The sequence below is a fragment of the Alligator sinensis genome, unplaced genomic scaffold, assembly GCF_000455745.1.
Source record: "Alligator sinensis unplaced genomic scaffold, ASM45574v1 scaffold1023_1, whole genome shotgun sequence".
In the NCBI taxonomy this organism is placed as follows: domain Eukaryota; kingdom Metazoa; phylum Chordata; order Crocodylia; family Alligatoridae; genus Alligator; species Alligator sinensis.
In genome coordinates, this window is record NW_005842373.1 from 515,851 (window position 1) to 531,945 (window position 16,095).

General features: G+C 45.1%; 1 protein-coding gene and 1 long non-coding RNA gene across 4 annotated transcripts in view; both read left to right on the plus strand.

Annotated features, from left to right (window-relative positions):
• Nucleotides 1-1,506: 1,506 nt before the first annotated feature.
• Nucleotides 1,507-4,980, plus strand: LOC112551191. Its single transcript, XR_003095409.1, has 4 exons — nucleotides 1,507-1,623; nucleotides 1,730-1,881; nucleotides 3,649-3,703; nucleotides 4,131-4,980. It is a non-coding gene; the product is annotated as an uncharacterized LOC112551191 (long non-coding RNA).
• A 3,176-nt stretch (nucleotides 4,981-8,156) lies between these two features.
• Nucleotides 8,157-16,095, plus strand: part of LOC102376387 (rho GTPase-activating protein 6) — a 77,773-nt gene continuing 69,834 nt past the window's right edge. Inside the window, exon 1 of one of the 3 annotated variants that reach the window (XM_025210786.1) lies at nucleotides 8,157-8,285. The gene's annotated coding sequence lies outside the window, so the exon portion shown is untranslated. Of the gene's footprint in view, nucleotides 8,291-16,095 lie in introns of all 3 variants that reach the window. The other 2 variants (XM_006029345.3, XM_025210785.1) reach the window with 2 other exon arrangements.

Sequence of the window (16,095 nt, forward strand, 5' to 3'; positions counted from 1 at the left end):
ATACTTTGACAAGCCTATGGCTGGGGAGGGGTCAGGCTCCTTAGATCTAAGACCTGATGTAGGCTATGGCACAGAGACTCTGGAACAACGTGCTAATAAATTTGTGTCTATACCTGCCAGGAACCCAAGTAGCAGGTGGTTGATACCTGGTAAGCTCATGTGAGTAAAGACTGCTTATTGCTTTCTGTGTGGCCTTCAAAATGTTTTTATCCTACTAAAATATGCCATACTTTGTGAGAGTCATTGCCTCTGTATGAGAAAGCAGAATCATAGCCACTGAACTAAATTCATGCCCTGTGGGAATAATCACAATTCAGCAAAATGGGCGGGAAGGAAAAGCCGGAGTTCTAAGTGCAGGGGTTTAGGTTGTAGCCGTGTGCACCCTAAAAGAGGCCATGAAAGAGTCAGAAGCACAACCTTAGAACCAGGACAGCTATCTGGTGACAGCAGTCCAGGAGGCATGATGGGAATCCTCTACTCTCATGAGATTTAGGAAAGCAAGAGGACATGAGAACAACATGTAGGCAGAGACAGTGTAGGACCTTGGAGCCATGTTAATGAGGACAGCTGTGTTCCCACTCTGGTCAGTGACTAATTGTGGGTACATCTTCACTAGCTTCAAGCCACTCAAACCTGCTGCCAAAAAATAAGCCCTTCCTACCCACTTACACTTTACCTGTTCTGAACTGGAAATGAGGTATTAAGGGCCCTTCTAGGGTGGTCCAAGGACAGTAGAAGCAGATCACACACAGAGAGTGAGAGATGTTCCCAGAATGTCCTCACCACCACATTTCTTCTGAAAAGCAGGGATGTCATGAGGTTCATTTAATGTTTGTAAAATGCTTGGAGAGCTCCACATAGATGGACTGCATAGAAATGCAAAATATATTTTTACTTACTTGGGCTGAGATTTTCAAAGCTGAGTCAAAAGGCCAACTTCCATTAAAATGAATGGGATTTAGAGGGCTCCAAATCTTTTATGACAACTTTGTAACATGCCTATCTACCCCTTTTTGCAAATCTCAGCCATAGTTTGGAAGCTCAGCTAACGAACATAAGAGCATAAAAAGTGCCATGCTTGGTCAGCCCAATCAATGGTCCATCTAGCTCAGTATCTTGTCCCGAACAGTGGCAGAAGTGGATGCTATAGAGAGAGAGTTTTGAAATGGTTAACCCATTTCATTGTCACTTCCTGCAACTTCATTGGTGTCAAAGGTCACGTGACATCACTTCCTGATGTGATACCGCTTCCTGTGAGGTCTTTGAATGTAGCTCGCGGGTCCACTGGGTGATAAAAAGTTCATGATCCGGCCCCACATTCAAAAAGGTTGGACACCCCTGATGTAGCCTGTAGTAGATGTTTGATTTTTAGAATAGAGTTTGTTTTTTTTCTGGTTCCTAGGTGGCAACCCCCTTGCTGATAGGAGTAGTTCCAGGGCAAGGGGAGGGAGTTCTGGTGGCAAAGGTCAGGGACTAGGGGGCAGGACTTCTGGTCCCGAGATGGTGACCAAGGGTAGGGGATCTGTCAAGGGACGGGGCTACCCATGCAGTGCTCGACAGCTCACCAAAACTCATAAACTGCCCCTCCAGCTGAATAATTGTCCACGCTGCTATATAGGAAAGGTATGTAGGATTGTTGTAATTATAAAGATCATTAATCAAATTGTATGTAAGCACTTCTAATGTATGAAAAGAATAAAATAGAAAAGCACTTTGTATTTGTATTTAGGGTGCACTATCCCTGTTGTCTGATTGCCTGGCTGAGAGTATGGATAAAGGACACAGACTTTACACTCACTGAATAGCTGCTGCATGTTTATATGAACTGCACTGTAGGACCTTGGAAGCAACAAGACATTCCTGTGAAAGTCAGCCTGCAGTGTGAGTTGGCCTCAAATTGACAAATTAGTTTCATAGGCAAGTTCCCTACTGTTTTATAAACTGAAGGATTTTGCATTAGATTAGGATTATTTCATTAGACAGCTCTGCATGCCTAAACCATATCTGAACAATCTGGAACAAGAGAAAACATCATCTGAGCACACACACTGTAACTAAGGATGAGCTAGGGAACAAAATGTACAACTATTAAAAGAATGTACATGGAAGGCCTGCACATAGAATTTTTGTATAATAAGCTGCTCCCACTGATGTCTGTAGATACAGCTGGGAAGCTGTGGCAGATCCAAGGTGGTATAGTGAAGCAGTTGAAGGGATTTCTGCTCCACTTAAAGTTTTAAACCAACTGCCAGGCCGCGGCAGAAATTTTCCTATTCAGGCAGCACTAAGGGAGGTCAGTGCACTGGGGACAAGGCTGGGAGTCCTGTTTATGTGGGGAGGCAGAGGCTGGAGGGGAAGGAGTGAGCTAGTGAGAGGGAGTACTGGGAAGTGGGGGCAGGCAGGGAGATTTAAATTGGAATTTCCCTCCATTGGTATACCAGGCCTAGTGCCCAGGAGTTTAGGGTGTATATATGCCCCTAACCTCTGCAGGCCAGCAGGCAGGGAGAGAAGGAGATGCAAGAGTCCCTTGGGTGCTTTAAAATATCCCAGGGTGCTGTTAGGGCCCCTTTTCCCCTTCATACCACTGGTGTCACTGCCGTAATGGAGGAGCCATTCCTCCTCTTCACCTTTAAATCCAGTCCTAGCTCTCCTCCCAGCAAAGGGTTAATTCCATTTCTGGTGATGTTTCACTTGCTACCCTTTCCCTATTCCACTCCAAACTCCCTCTTCTGCTAATCTAGTTATAGGTAAGAAACAGACAGGTGGGGGGAAGAGCAGGCAAATTATCACAATCAGAATTAACCCCCAACCCTCCATGCAGCTGATCCCAAAAACAGCTTGCAGGGCTCTGAAACTGGAGACATTACCCAAAGAAAGGATGGCTTGATTAGTGGGAGATCAAGACAGTTAAAAAGGGGATGGGTCATTAATGCCTATAGAGAGAAGAGACATTAGCAGGAATCAAGCAGATTATAATCAAACTATCCTTTATTCTGCAGTTTTCCTGTTTGTTAGCTACTCTTACGTCTACTTCTTCCTCAGACGTGATAAAAAATGCCACACATTCAAAAGTTTGTCTAAAACTAGCCCAACCATGCAGTTAGTCCAATAAAAGATACCACCCACAAAAATCCTTGCCTCTCATATTTCATGGACTGTCACTGCTACAGTGTCACTCCATTGCTACCACATAGATATAGCTATGAATATTCCTGGGAAGGAGGGGTGAAGACTGGATATCATCTACAAAGCTCTGTTTGCACAGTTTTTCCAGGTGTCCAATCAGCCAGGCCCCTTTCTCCCTTTCCCTCTTGTCCCCCCTCCCCCAAACAAAAAGCAGTGGCAGTCAGGGCTCTGGATTGTCTTCAAAGGCAGCAGCCTAAAATTTAAGGTGTCTCAGAACCATGTCTCTCTGCAGCCCAATACGCTCCACATGGAAAAATGTTTGTTGCAGCCCCACACCTTATAGATTTCACTCAGTTGTGTTGCTATTTACTGTTCTTAAAGCTGAGAGTTATTACAAGGTCAGCATTGTTTTACTGTTGGCATTTCCATGACACTTTAATATGGAGTCCCATAGTTTGGGCTGGAATAGATAGAAAAATAAAGGGCAAACTAACAATGGACTGGTTATGTTTAATAACTCAGGAGTGGAAATAAGTGGCAGTGAAGTGATGACTGCACTGTCAAGACACTCGAGAAGGTGAGATGTTGTTTTATAAATATAAATAAGAGCTGTACATTTAATTTTAATGACTGCCGAGCTAATTAAGTATCACCTTTTGATAGTTATTTGCCCAGTTCATTTTGCTTTTTATATTTGATATACAATACAGCTAATTAATGCACATTCCAATAATGTTATATTTGTTTTTGCTTCAACCTTAAAAACTGAACAATATAGCCCTAGGCCACTAGTAAAGCTTTTAGTTTCTTTTGAACTGGAGAAAAAACATGCATTATGTTATATGTGATATACACCAAATACATCCCCCTCTTCAAAATCTTAGATCTGCCCATGCTGGAAAGTGGGATGGGGAAAAAGGAAAGCAGACAAAACAGCAGATTATCCTGTGAAGTGTGCTCATTAAAGATTGTTTTTGAGTGTAATTTTTTGTACATTTTTGCAGGAAATGATCCATGCAAGCAAATTCCACCAGCAGCCCCAAACATTCAGCTAGCTAGTGATTTTTAAACAAGGTCTCTGAATTCATTGCAGCCTAATGCCTCTTTCCTTAAAGCAATGAGACTTTAATAAAATATTTCATGTTTTATGCTGGAGCCAAGAAGAATTGTGGATGGGCAAGATATTTTAGTGAGAGCAAGCTAGCACAGATACATAGAGCCCAGAACTCATTTAAGAAAAAAAGGATCCTTACAAGAAGAATGAACTAGCAACCACAACAGCACTTTTCCTTATGGAGCAGGCTCGTCTGGGGTTGGTACATTGCTAGCACAGTTGTCAGAAGGGTAGAGCTAAGATGACTTTTTCTTCCCTACTCTCTGCATCAGAGGATTGAAGCAAAACAGTCATATCTCTGCAGTGCATCAGGGGATGGATGAGGCAGAAGCATGCAGTCATAAGTACATGTTTGGGTAGTTGCTGCCACTTAGAACTAACTCAGTTAGCTCAAGGTTTTTCTCCCAATGGGAGCAGCCCAGAGAGTGGTTTCCCCCGCTGCTACGTCCTCTCTTCCCCCCACAACCCCACCCCACCCCACCAGCAGCCAAGGGAGATCTAGACTCCCTCTGGGTGTTAGCCCAGGAGCTGGCAGGGAGCATGTGGCCAGGAGACAATCAGGGGCTAGCTGCCCCACCAGTGGATCAGGGCAGGGGGCTAGGACCTGCCCCTCCCCTGCAGATGTTTCCAAGCCCTGTGCCTTGATCACCCGATTGGGACACAAGGCTGGGAAGAGGTTGTGGGGCTGGGACCTGTTCCAGATCAGGACAGTTCCTGGCCAGCCCTGGTCACATGAGCCCTAGAGCTGGCTGGGAACTGCCTGAAATGGCATAATCCTTAGCCAGCTCTGGGTTGCATGTGCAGAATTCCCCATGCAGCCTGGGGCTGGCCAGGAACTGTCCCAATCTGGGGCAGGTCCTAGCCAGCTCCAGGCTGGGCAGGGAACTCTCCCTGTGCAGGGAGCTCCTGGCTCCAGTTCTGTGATCATGGAGCAGGGGCTAGGAGATTGCTCCCTGACCCTGGGAGCTGCCTGCTGCCAGGCTGAGCTCTGCCACCACAGCCTCAGTAGGGACAATGTCCCATTGCCGCCGCAGCAGGGAGCTCCCAGCCTCTGCTTCATGATCGCTGAGCGAGGTCTGGGAGCTCCCTGCTGCTGGGGCAGAGGGACATTGTCCCCATCCAGGCTGGGGTGGCAGAGCCTATCTCGGCAGCAGGCAGCTCCCAGGGGCAAGGAAGCAATCTCAGATCCCCTGCTGCCTGGCTGATCAGGAGCAAATCAGATCACTACATTCAGAAGTAGCAGATGAGAAAGAACTTGTAAGAATTTGAGTTCCAACAGAAGTTGGAAACAGAGTAAGCAGAGCAACATGGCCATGTTGAAGGACAAGCACTACTCTAAGTGATCTGCCTGCACAGTTACGGTCTAAGTCAAAGGACAATTAGTCATGGAAGTTTTGCAACCTGCACCTGCCCTTCTGATGTCAGGCAATATAGCACAAAATTGGAGGGCATTAAAACAAAGTTTGAGTGGCACCTAGCAGTCATAGGGGCAGAAGAGAAAAATGACAAAGTCAATCCTCAGTCTTCTTGAATATTGTAGAGGAAGAAGCTTTGGCTGTTTGTAACACCTTTGCCTTTGAAGAAGGCCAAAATATGCAGTTAAGTGCAATGCTGTTCCAATTTGAGTACTGTCTGTCAAGAATGAGACACTTGGAACACAGATTTTTTATGTGCTGACAACCAACAGGAGGAAGTATAGATCCATATGTTTCTGAACTAAAGAGACTGAGTAAGAACTACACTTTTGGGAACTTGACAGAATTCCCAGTTAGAGACAGGGTGGGTAAAAATCAATGATTTTTTAAAATAAAAATAGGTTTTTTATTTAAATCAGATTTTTTGATTTAATCATATTGATTTTTTTGTTAAGATGTTTTAACCCAAACCTATATGTTAAAACTCAAAGATATTATCATGGAATAGATATTAAAACTTCTAATTATATACTATTTGAGACAATATATTCATGTAACCTTTTTAGAAAAGTTTTATAAATAGGTCACAACAGGCCATGGACTATTTTAGGGGCCCAATCTTATGGGGTTCCCAGAAGCTCCTCTGTAGATTAGTAAAGATTACAGAAAACCACTCTTCCCAATGGGGCTCAGTGCTCAGTCTAGAAGATCCCATTAAACATCTCTGTGATGCTTAGTTTCAGTTCTCAAACTGTGGATTTGTGTCTCCAGAAATAATATCCTTGTTAACAGCAGTATATGGGGATGAAGGATAACAGACGGCAGTATATGGGGATGAAGGATAACAGACCTGACCATCAGTCTACCCATCAGCCGTAATGTCTCTCTGCAAGTTTGTGTTCACAGAGTCAAGCCCTTACCTCTCTCTAAATCATCCCTCCATAATACCAACTATAAAAAAAAATCAGGGCTAAAGGTGAACCATTCAAGAAATATGTGTTTGCTGATGAGGTTTTAAAGAAAAGACAAGACACCAGTGAACTGGTGGAAGCCACTTAAGCACCTGGATCCATCAAAGACTACTGAAGTGCTAATTTCGCTTTTAATAGCAGTAGCTTCTTCTGCAGGTATAGAAAGAATATTTTCTTCCTTTGGACTAATTCATTCTAAATTGAGAAATTGCTTGGGAACTGAAAAAAGCAGGAAAGCTTGTCTTGCTTTTCCAGTCTATGAATAAACAGGAAGAGGAAGGTGAAGCCTGAGTTTACTGCATAACCCAGTATTTTAAGTTTCTCATGTTGATCTGACTGAAATAATCTATTTAATTTTTGTTAAAAATATATTTCACATGTATAACTAAAATAGTTAAAATTAAAAAAAATGCATAGGCTTGTTTTGTTAAAATAATTGTACATGTTTGTTGTTGAAAAAAAAATCCCAAATACATAAGCTTGTTGTTTTAGTTAAATAAAACAATTTAAATGTCAGTTGTTTTTGGTAATGGTTGTCCTCCTAATACAGCGTGGCAAAAATATCCCCTAAATATCCATGCTTAATTTAGTGAATTGGAGATAGTTTCCATCCCAATGACTTCACAAGTATCTGCTTCAGTTAGCTTTGGTAAATAAACTAACCAAATTATAATTCTGTTTTCTGATGTAGCTCCAAAATTAATTAGAAAAAAAAAATCACTGTTTTAAAATGTATAGTTTCTACCTTCTAAAAATGAAATCTACGTCTATCTCTGAGTTGTGAATAATATGTGTTAAGATTATATCAAACAACTGGAATGCACTTTTTGTAGAAAACAGTGATTAAATCAGACGTCCATGATTTAAATCATGATTTATATCTATTTGATTTAAATCAAATCTACCCTGAATAGAGAGAGATTGTTTGTGGCATTGCAGACATTGCATTCTAAGAAAGGCTATTGCGTGAGGGAGACTTCTCCCTAGAAAAAAACTATTCAAATATTCAGAGCAGGAGAAACTGCGAAGGCCCAGGCTGCAAAGCTGAGTGCACCAAAAAGGGGTTGTCCATGTGATAGGCACAAAAGAATGTGGCCAGAAGAAGCCACTTCACAGGTTGAATTTTCCATTGGTAAGGAGTCTTCTAAGAGAGGCAATGCTAACTGGCAGAAATGGAGCAAATGTGGAAGGCAGCATGGCTCCAAATGTTGTGCTGCATTTGCACGCTCTCTTTTAACTGTAACAAGAGGAACCGTTTTTCCAGGCGTTGCAGATACCAAATACAAAAAACCACAAGTGCACACACGCTAGAAGAATTTTAGATAGATATGTTAGAATTTCATATGCTACAATTTCATAACAATCCCTTCTGCTAAAAAATAAACACAGCAGGCCTGGGAACTTTGTTTTTCTTTCATCGAACTCTTCCTCCTCTTGCATCTGGTATTTCTGGCTTTCATTTGACTTGGCAAGAAATTTATCTTCTCTTCTCCCTCCCCTCTACTCCTGTCTTTGTTTCCAAATTCAGTTCTTTTTCCCTTCCTCACTTCTCATCTACTGGCATTTAGGGTAAGCTACAGGATGCTGGGGGACAAGGAGGAGACAACTGTTTAAACAAGCATTTTAACAAGGAGTGAACCAGGAAGTCAGCATACCTGTGTAAGGTAAAAGCAATTTCTTTTCTCCTGTTTGCATGAGGGTTGCAACTGCCAAGAAACAGCACCAAATGCAGCTGTGTTTTAAAGATGTATTAGGGGTTGAGGAGGTAAATAGATAGAGATTTGACTGATCGATTTAATTAGGAAAGGAAACATTTTCATAGATTTCATAGACATTAGGGCTGGAAGGGACCTCGGAAGATCATCGAGTCCAGCCCCCTGCCCAAAGGGCAGGAAGTCAGCTGGGGTCATAGGATCCCAGCAAGATAAGCATCCAGTTTGCTCTTGAAGGTGTTCAATGTAGGCGCTTGAACCACCTCTGGTGGCAGGCTGTTCCAGACCTTGGGGCCTCGGACAGTAAAGAAATTCTTCCTTATGTCCAGCCTGAAACGGTCTTGTAGTAGTTTATGACCATTCGACCTAGTCATCATCCCTTGGGGTGCTCTGGTGAACAAACGTTCCCCCAGATACTGGTGGTCACCCCTGATAAACTTATAGGTGGCCAACAGATCACCCCTGAGCCTGCGCTTTTCCAGGCTAAAGAGCCCCAGGGCTCTCAGCCTGTCATCGTAGGGTCTGCTTCCCTGACCTCTGATCGTGCGCGTGGCTCTTCTCTGGACTCTCTCAAGCTTCTCCACATCCTTTTTGAATTGTGGAGCCCAAAACTGGACGCAGTACTCCAGCTGCGGCCTCACTAAGGCCGAGTACAGGGGGAGAATGACGTCCCGGGATTTGCTTGAGAAGCATCTATGGATGCAAGCCAGCGTTTTGGTCGCTTTACTAGCCGCAGCATCGCACTGCAGGCTCATGTTCATTACATTTATTTTAGGGAAGAAGATATAGTTGCTCATTGTCAGCTATTCTTGGAAATCAGCATTAGCTGGCACCTACTATACCTGCTTTTAAGTGTCATTGGATTATTCAGCCATTTCATCCAGGAATTACGAAAGTCGTAGTGTTTTATGCACAGTCTGCTGGGGAACAAATCCAGAGAGTACTCTTATCATGCATGCTAAGCTGGATGGGAGCTGCATGTTAGCAGTATGCATCCTGTTGGGTATGAGAGCTGTGCAATTAATCTTTGGGGTAACAGACTATTCTGGATGTTGTGCGGACCGGGAGCGGTCCGAGGCCCGTTTTTCGCGTGGCGGGCTGTGGCCAGCAGCCCGGACACGCCGGGTCGGGGAAGGCAGGCGGCACGCTAGAATTAGGCACGGATGCTTAGTGGTTGATTTAAGATTATTTTACTTACACCGAAGATGGTCGCGGTGCAGGCAGGAAAACTTGCTTGAGTTGCGGTTACAAAACAAAACAAAAAACTCGAACCTGCAGAACATAAGGGTACGTCGCAATGGGGTTTCGGCGACGGGAAGAAAAAAAAACTGCAGGACTCGAACCCCGGGTAGAGCTCTGGATTCACTCACAAGAAGTTTGCTAGGCTCCGTGGAACTTTGCGCGCAGGGAAGGGTGCGTCGAGGGATCAAGCGGCGACGGGGAGAGGCGAGAGGCTAATCAGACCCCTATAGCCTTCTTGAAATACACGCTGGGTCCAATAGGCTCCACAGCGCTTAGAGATCTTCACGAGACGTGAAGTTCTCCTCCTCCTGATGGTCGTGGAGTCCTCCAACTTGGGTGGAAACCGCTCAAGCCTCTTATACGGCTAGCAAGCCAATCGCTAGCTGCCACGTAGGAATAATTTAGAACTGGCCAATAGTGGGGCACAAATCTGAATACAAATGGCGGGAACTCCTTGCAACGTGCATTTCTGTGTTGCAACGAAGAAATCCACCCTGCAAAGAAAGCTACAAGTGGCGGGAAATAATTCAGCAGTGCCGAAGAACACACAAACAAAAATCACACCCTTGGGTTGTGACAGATGTGAGAATGCTGTTTGTCAGTGAGAAACCAAGCTAGATTTGAGGTGATCTACAGTGAGGTGCCACACTGTAGAAGATGTGAGAGTCATGCTGCCTGCTATCAGTTTATGGGGGACAGTGCCATTTTGAATGCAAGATCCATGCTGTCAGTCATTGAAGTACCAGGCTGTGCTGGATGTGAGCATTATCCTGTAGTTTAGTATGGAAGAATGATATGTGGGGTATAAAGTATGCATCATTTGTCAGGGAAGTGCTATGTTTTGATGGATATGCAAACCAGGCTATATTTTATGTGAGATCTGTGCTGTTAGTTTGTGAGGTACTGTGTCACACTGGTGGGAGTTTTGGGCTCCTGAACAGTGAGGTACCACACCATGTAGAGCATGATACCCAAACTGCTGACTGACAGCAGTCAGTGATGTACCACACTACATTGGAAATGCTGTTTCTGCTATGGTTATAGAAATACTGTAGTATGCTGGGTATGAGATTTATGATGCCAGTCAGTGAGGTACAGTTCTCTGAGGATATGCAATGGCTGGGCTGTCAGTCACTGAAATACAGCTTTGTGCAGGACGTGAGGTGTGTGCTGTCCACCAGGACCCTGGCAGACATTCCATTTATTACATTACGTTTACATTACGTGATTAACTAGTTACTTGTGTCTTAAATAGTAACCTAGCCACACATTCATGCAATCAGTGGCGTGATAAAACAGGGAATAAGCCACAAAATTATTCCACAAAATAGCGTAAGAGTTTTGTGGGCAGTGAGCTTCTGAGGCTGGGAACATTGATCAGATGATTGAAGGGCTCCAGTGTGCTCTCAGCCTAGTCCCCAGTCCAGTGCACTCCCAGCATTCAACAATCTGATGGACTGAAGTCAACCAGCTGAGCCTAATTAAGAATGGAGCTTCTTCACTATACAGAAGCCTAACTGCCAGTGACCTTTGGCATCCAGTGAGCAGGGAGAACAAAAATGAGGCTTTGCCCACAAAAGAGAAGCCTCTGACACTAAAAAGAATGATCCCATGGACAGATCTACAGAAGAGGAGGGGAATCCTTGGTGGCATGTTACTGTGAGTACAAAGGAACAAAACTGATCAGCTAGTGGAGATGAAATAGAATTGAGGAACCATTAGCATACTGATAATTGAAGAAATCAGACAAGATGGGATGATAGGCTGTCATGGAGGAAAAGCATGAAACAAGGGAAGAGAAAATAGAGGCTACAAGATTCATTCCTTGTTTAAATTACTATTTTTGGTTGTCTAAAAGCATAGGTGGATCCAGGTATAATAAACCTGGGCGTGATGCTACCTGTGCCCTTACCTGAATTGTTGGATCCTGGAGTACCCAGTAGCTGGTGGGTAGTTCCTGGGTAGCTGCTGCAGGGTCCCTGAGTGGAGAGCCTCCCCTTACAATCAAAACAACCTTGCAGACCATTTTAAAACTACCCCTGTCTCCCAGGAGCGGGGGGGGGAACCTTGCCCTGCTGTCCCCTCTGTCCCCCTTGGCCAGCACCCTGTGCCGCTGCTGCCTACAGGGAGTAGAGTGGGGGGTGGGGGGGACAGAGCTGCTGGCCTCGCATCCCTGCTCTGGCTGCTCTGTCCCTGCTGTTGTGGCAGTGGGCCGCTGTGCCACTGCTGCCACCTCCTGTCTTGAACGCTGCTGGAACACTCTGATTGGTTGTTTCAGACAACCAATTAGAGTGCAGTGTTATGGACAGAGAGACTAAGGCTTTTATAATATTTGAATTTACAGAATTTAATTATTTACAAGATAACATAACTAATACAATAAAACAAATAATGTTACACAACATAACCTGGCGATGGTGGCTTAAGGGTTAATGCTTCTCTGATACTTTATACCAGGGGAAGGCATACCAATTACCCCTGATAAATAAGGAATCAATAAACAAATAAATTGATACACCAACTAATAAACCATCATGAACTTATTTAAACACTCAGTCTACAACTATGAGGACCCTGTGTGCACTGCCTGTTGCTTGGGAGCGGGACTGCTTCTGTGTCCCTGGCACAGGTGCTGTGGGCAGTCCCTGCTGCTGGCATCCCATGCAGAAGCTTCAGGGGCCTCAGTGCAGCAGGCGGTGGCTCCTCCCCTGCGATCCCTGAAAGCTTATTCCTGCCCTGCCCCATATCTCCTAGCACAGAGGGTGCAGTGTCTGGGTTGCAGGTTGTAACAGTTTCCCTCTGTCCAGCAGAGCCTCATACCACCCGGCAAATGCAACCCCCTCCTTGGGCCCCTCCCTGGGGCTTCTGGTGAGCTGAAACAACTCCCTGCCCCCTCTAGCCCAGTGCACCCTCTGGCACACTGAGCCTACACTTCCCCTGCCAGTGCAAACCAGGGCAGTCTCCCCCTGGTTCTGTGCCCCCTCCCCTCCCCAGCCACACAGGGGCTTGCAGGAGGGTCTTCCCAGACTTCGAGTCTCCTGACGGGCAAGTCCTCTCTTGTGCCTGCCTGGGGAGGGCTCCAAGGGGGATAAGAGGAAGAAGGGATGCACTGTTTTTCTCTCCAGTGCGGCCTCTTGCTGTTACTTCTGCAGGGCTCCAACAGGGGCTCTCTGTGGCACGGCCATGGTGAGGTCCTTTTTCTGGCCTCCACCCTGTCTCTCACCCCCTCTCTTCTCCTTTTGTTCTTCTCCCCAGGAAAAACTGCTTCCCTCTTTTAAACAAGCCCTCTCAGGCAAACCCAGGCCAGGAGTCTTCCCAGGCTTTTGCTAAGGTCCCTCTCATTTAAACCCTGCTGGGGTTACATCACTCCTCCCACTTCAAAGAGGGCTGCCTCCAAAGCAGCTTCACTCACCCCCAGGGCAAATGATGTCTCTACTGGGACAAATCCTCTTTCTCTGTCCCGCTGCAGGGTAGTCCTCTGCAGGGTAGCCCTCCCTACTGGGACAAACTCTCTCTCTCTGTCCCTCTGCAGGGTAGCCCTCCTTATCCCTTCAGGGGAGTAGAATTTTAATGCTGCTACACAGGATTTTGGAAAGGAGAGCAGTGGGAGTAGCACCTGGCACTGCAAGGGTGCTTGCACCCACCCTGACTCCCAGCTTCCTCCCTTATGGGGCTGGCAGATCATACCATAAGGACATCAGCTGGGGTTATTCTTAAGTTCCCAAATCAGGTAGGAATCTCCTCTGGAAGCTTATGGCACCCACTCCTTTCCCCTCCATTCTCAACAGCACCTCGCCTCCCCCTGCCCTTCCCCTCCCAGTCCACTGCTCAACCTCTCTATTTTCACCTCTGTGGCCATGTCTACATGAGACAGTGACTGCACAGTCATTTAGTACTTGTATAAACAAGTACTAAAAGACTATACAGTAACTGGAGTTACTGCACAGAAGCAACAAGGAATGGGTTTTTTGTGACGTTGACTGCACAGTAGATCATTACTACTGCATAGTAGTGTCGCATCACAGTCTCTGCCATGTGATGCTACTGTGCAGTCAGCATCTCATGTAACACGACCAGTGTGCAGGAAGAGGAGATGCCACCCCCAGTGCTGCAGTTTTCCTAATATCCAATTCAAATCTATTTTGCTGCAACTTCAAGCCATTGCTATGTGTCCTACTGTCTTTAGTGAGGGAGAAAAGGTATTCTCCCTCTTCTTTATAGCAGCCTTTCAGATTAGTCATGTTTCCCTGTAACAGGGGCGCCCCTTTGGGGTCTGTCTACTGGTGGCCCTGCCCACCTGTTATGGGACAACTGCCCACCTTCTCTTCTGCCATGCCTTGTTGTTAATGGATTAATAGATGTAATTAAGCGGGAGGCTGCCCATTTCCTGCCCTGATGCCAGGGGGCACTAGCTGTAGCTCTGTTCCTCCCCTACACTGCAACTCAAACCTTGCAGATGGTATTTGTAAATTCCTCTTTATGTTGGGGTCTAGGCCACTGTGGGCCTACCCCTTTTCTCTCTAGCTAGGCCTGTCAGTCAAAAACAAACCAACCCACTAATCAGGGTTTGACTCCTAGGCTCTAGCTCTCAAAAAGCCCCCCCTCACTTGGGCTCCTGCCGCTCTGTGGCGCTGGGGTCTACTCACCCTTGAATATTGCGCCCTCTCTGGCACTGGGGTCAGCTCACCCCCAAATACTGCTCTCTCTCTCTGGCGCCAGGGTCGGCGCACCCCAAAATGCTGCACCCCCTCTGGTGCTGGGGTCCATGTGCCCCAAAATGCCATGCCCTCCCTGGTGCCGTGGTCCTCACGCTGCCGTGGGTCCCCTATGAGGCCTTCTCCATCCCCTAATAGCCTCACCCAAACCACCGGTTAACATTAAGCAAGGGAGGCAACATGTCTGCTTACTTTAAATGATCGTGAGGCACGCTGTAATCTTCCAACTGAGACTGCAGGCGCAGCACCGTAGTCATTGGGAGTCTGCCTCTGCTGCCCCTCTGTCCTTCTCCACTCACCATTTGTAAGGTGCTGGCCTTCCTCTTCCTGTCACCTGACCGGCTGGCAGGGCTTGAGCCTTAATCCCTACTTGACTGGCCCGCCGTGACTGGAAGGTTCTGGACTTAAAGGGGCCACCCTGTCTCTTAGTAACAGGGTTAGGGTTCCCTGTTACACTCCCACCTCTTAATAGCATTTTCTGCAAGCTGAACATGCCTTTTTATTTCATAGGTTCATAGATGTTAGGGTTGGAAGGAACCTCAACAGATCATCGAGTCCGACCCCCTGCCTAGGCAGGAAAGACTGCTGGGGTCAGATGACCCCAGCCAGATGCTGTTCTTCTAGTTCTAATTTTATTTACCTCTTCTTAAATTTGTATTTTGTATTAACATTAGGTGCGTCTACACCAGTAGCCTAATAACAGAGCACAGTAGTGTGCCTGGCAAAATCCATGCTAATACGCTACTACGCAGTAGTCTTAAGCTACTGCACAGTAAGTGTCACTAAAAACCCATGCACCAGTGCTACTGTGCAGTAGTGCAAGTTCCTGTGCATTGATTTAGTATTTGCTTAACTAAGTACTAAACTTAATGTGCAATAACTATGATGCATTAATGAACATGTAGATGTGCCCACTATTGTGTGATCTTTTCTACTAGAAAGACAAAATAGCTTTCAAATAGTCATAAGAGAATTATTTTTTCTGGGAAGAAACCCTTCTTCCAAAGAACCCCTTCTTTCAATCGTTGTTGGGATTTTGATAGGATTTGAGACAATGACTGATTTTTATATCTGTCTCTCAACAATATGCTTCTATCACAGTTTCTTCTTTTTTGAAATCCTTTATTAATTTAATGAAACTTAAGATGAACAGAAGTCTTTAGAAAAATGACCAAAGTCACATTTTCACTTGAAAGTACTGTAGTTAAATCATTACTAAATCAAAGATTTGATCCTTAACTGCCTCTAATTTGATCCTTATATTATACAGCAAGAGGAAATTGAAACTCCGCTGATGCATTAATTTACCTATTGTTAGTAGACAAGACACTGGGTAGTATCACTTTAATAACATTATATAAAAGTAAAATAAGTAAATATAATGCCATACAAGGCTATAACAAGAAAACATAACTAGTCCTACTCCTAATAATTACTTTTTAGGACCAGATGGTACTTGACTGCTATCTAAGACCTGATCTAAAGCCCAATGACTAAGGTATGGATTTAATTTTAATGCTACAGTTACTGGGTATGCTTTAATTAAGGAGAAAATATAATATCTCATACCATTTTGTAAGCATGTTTTGCCAAGTTGTGATATTTTATATATTTATATATATATTTATATTTGTACAGCACCAGAATAATCCATGTGCCATATTTACTCACATCCAAGATAAGGTATTTTTCTTCATTTAACACAGGGGAGAAAGCCCCCCATCTTGTATTTACGTACAAGGCACACACTGCCCTGTGCCACCCTGGCTCCCAATGTCCTGCCACTACTGCCTCTGCTTT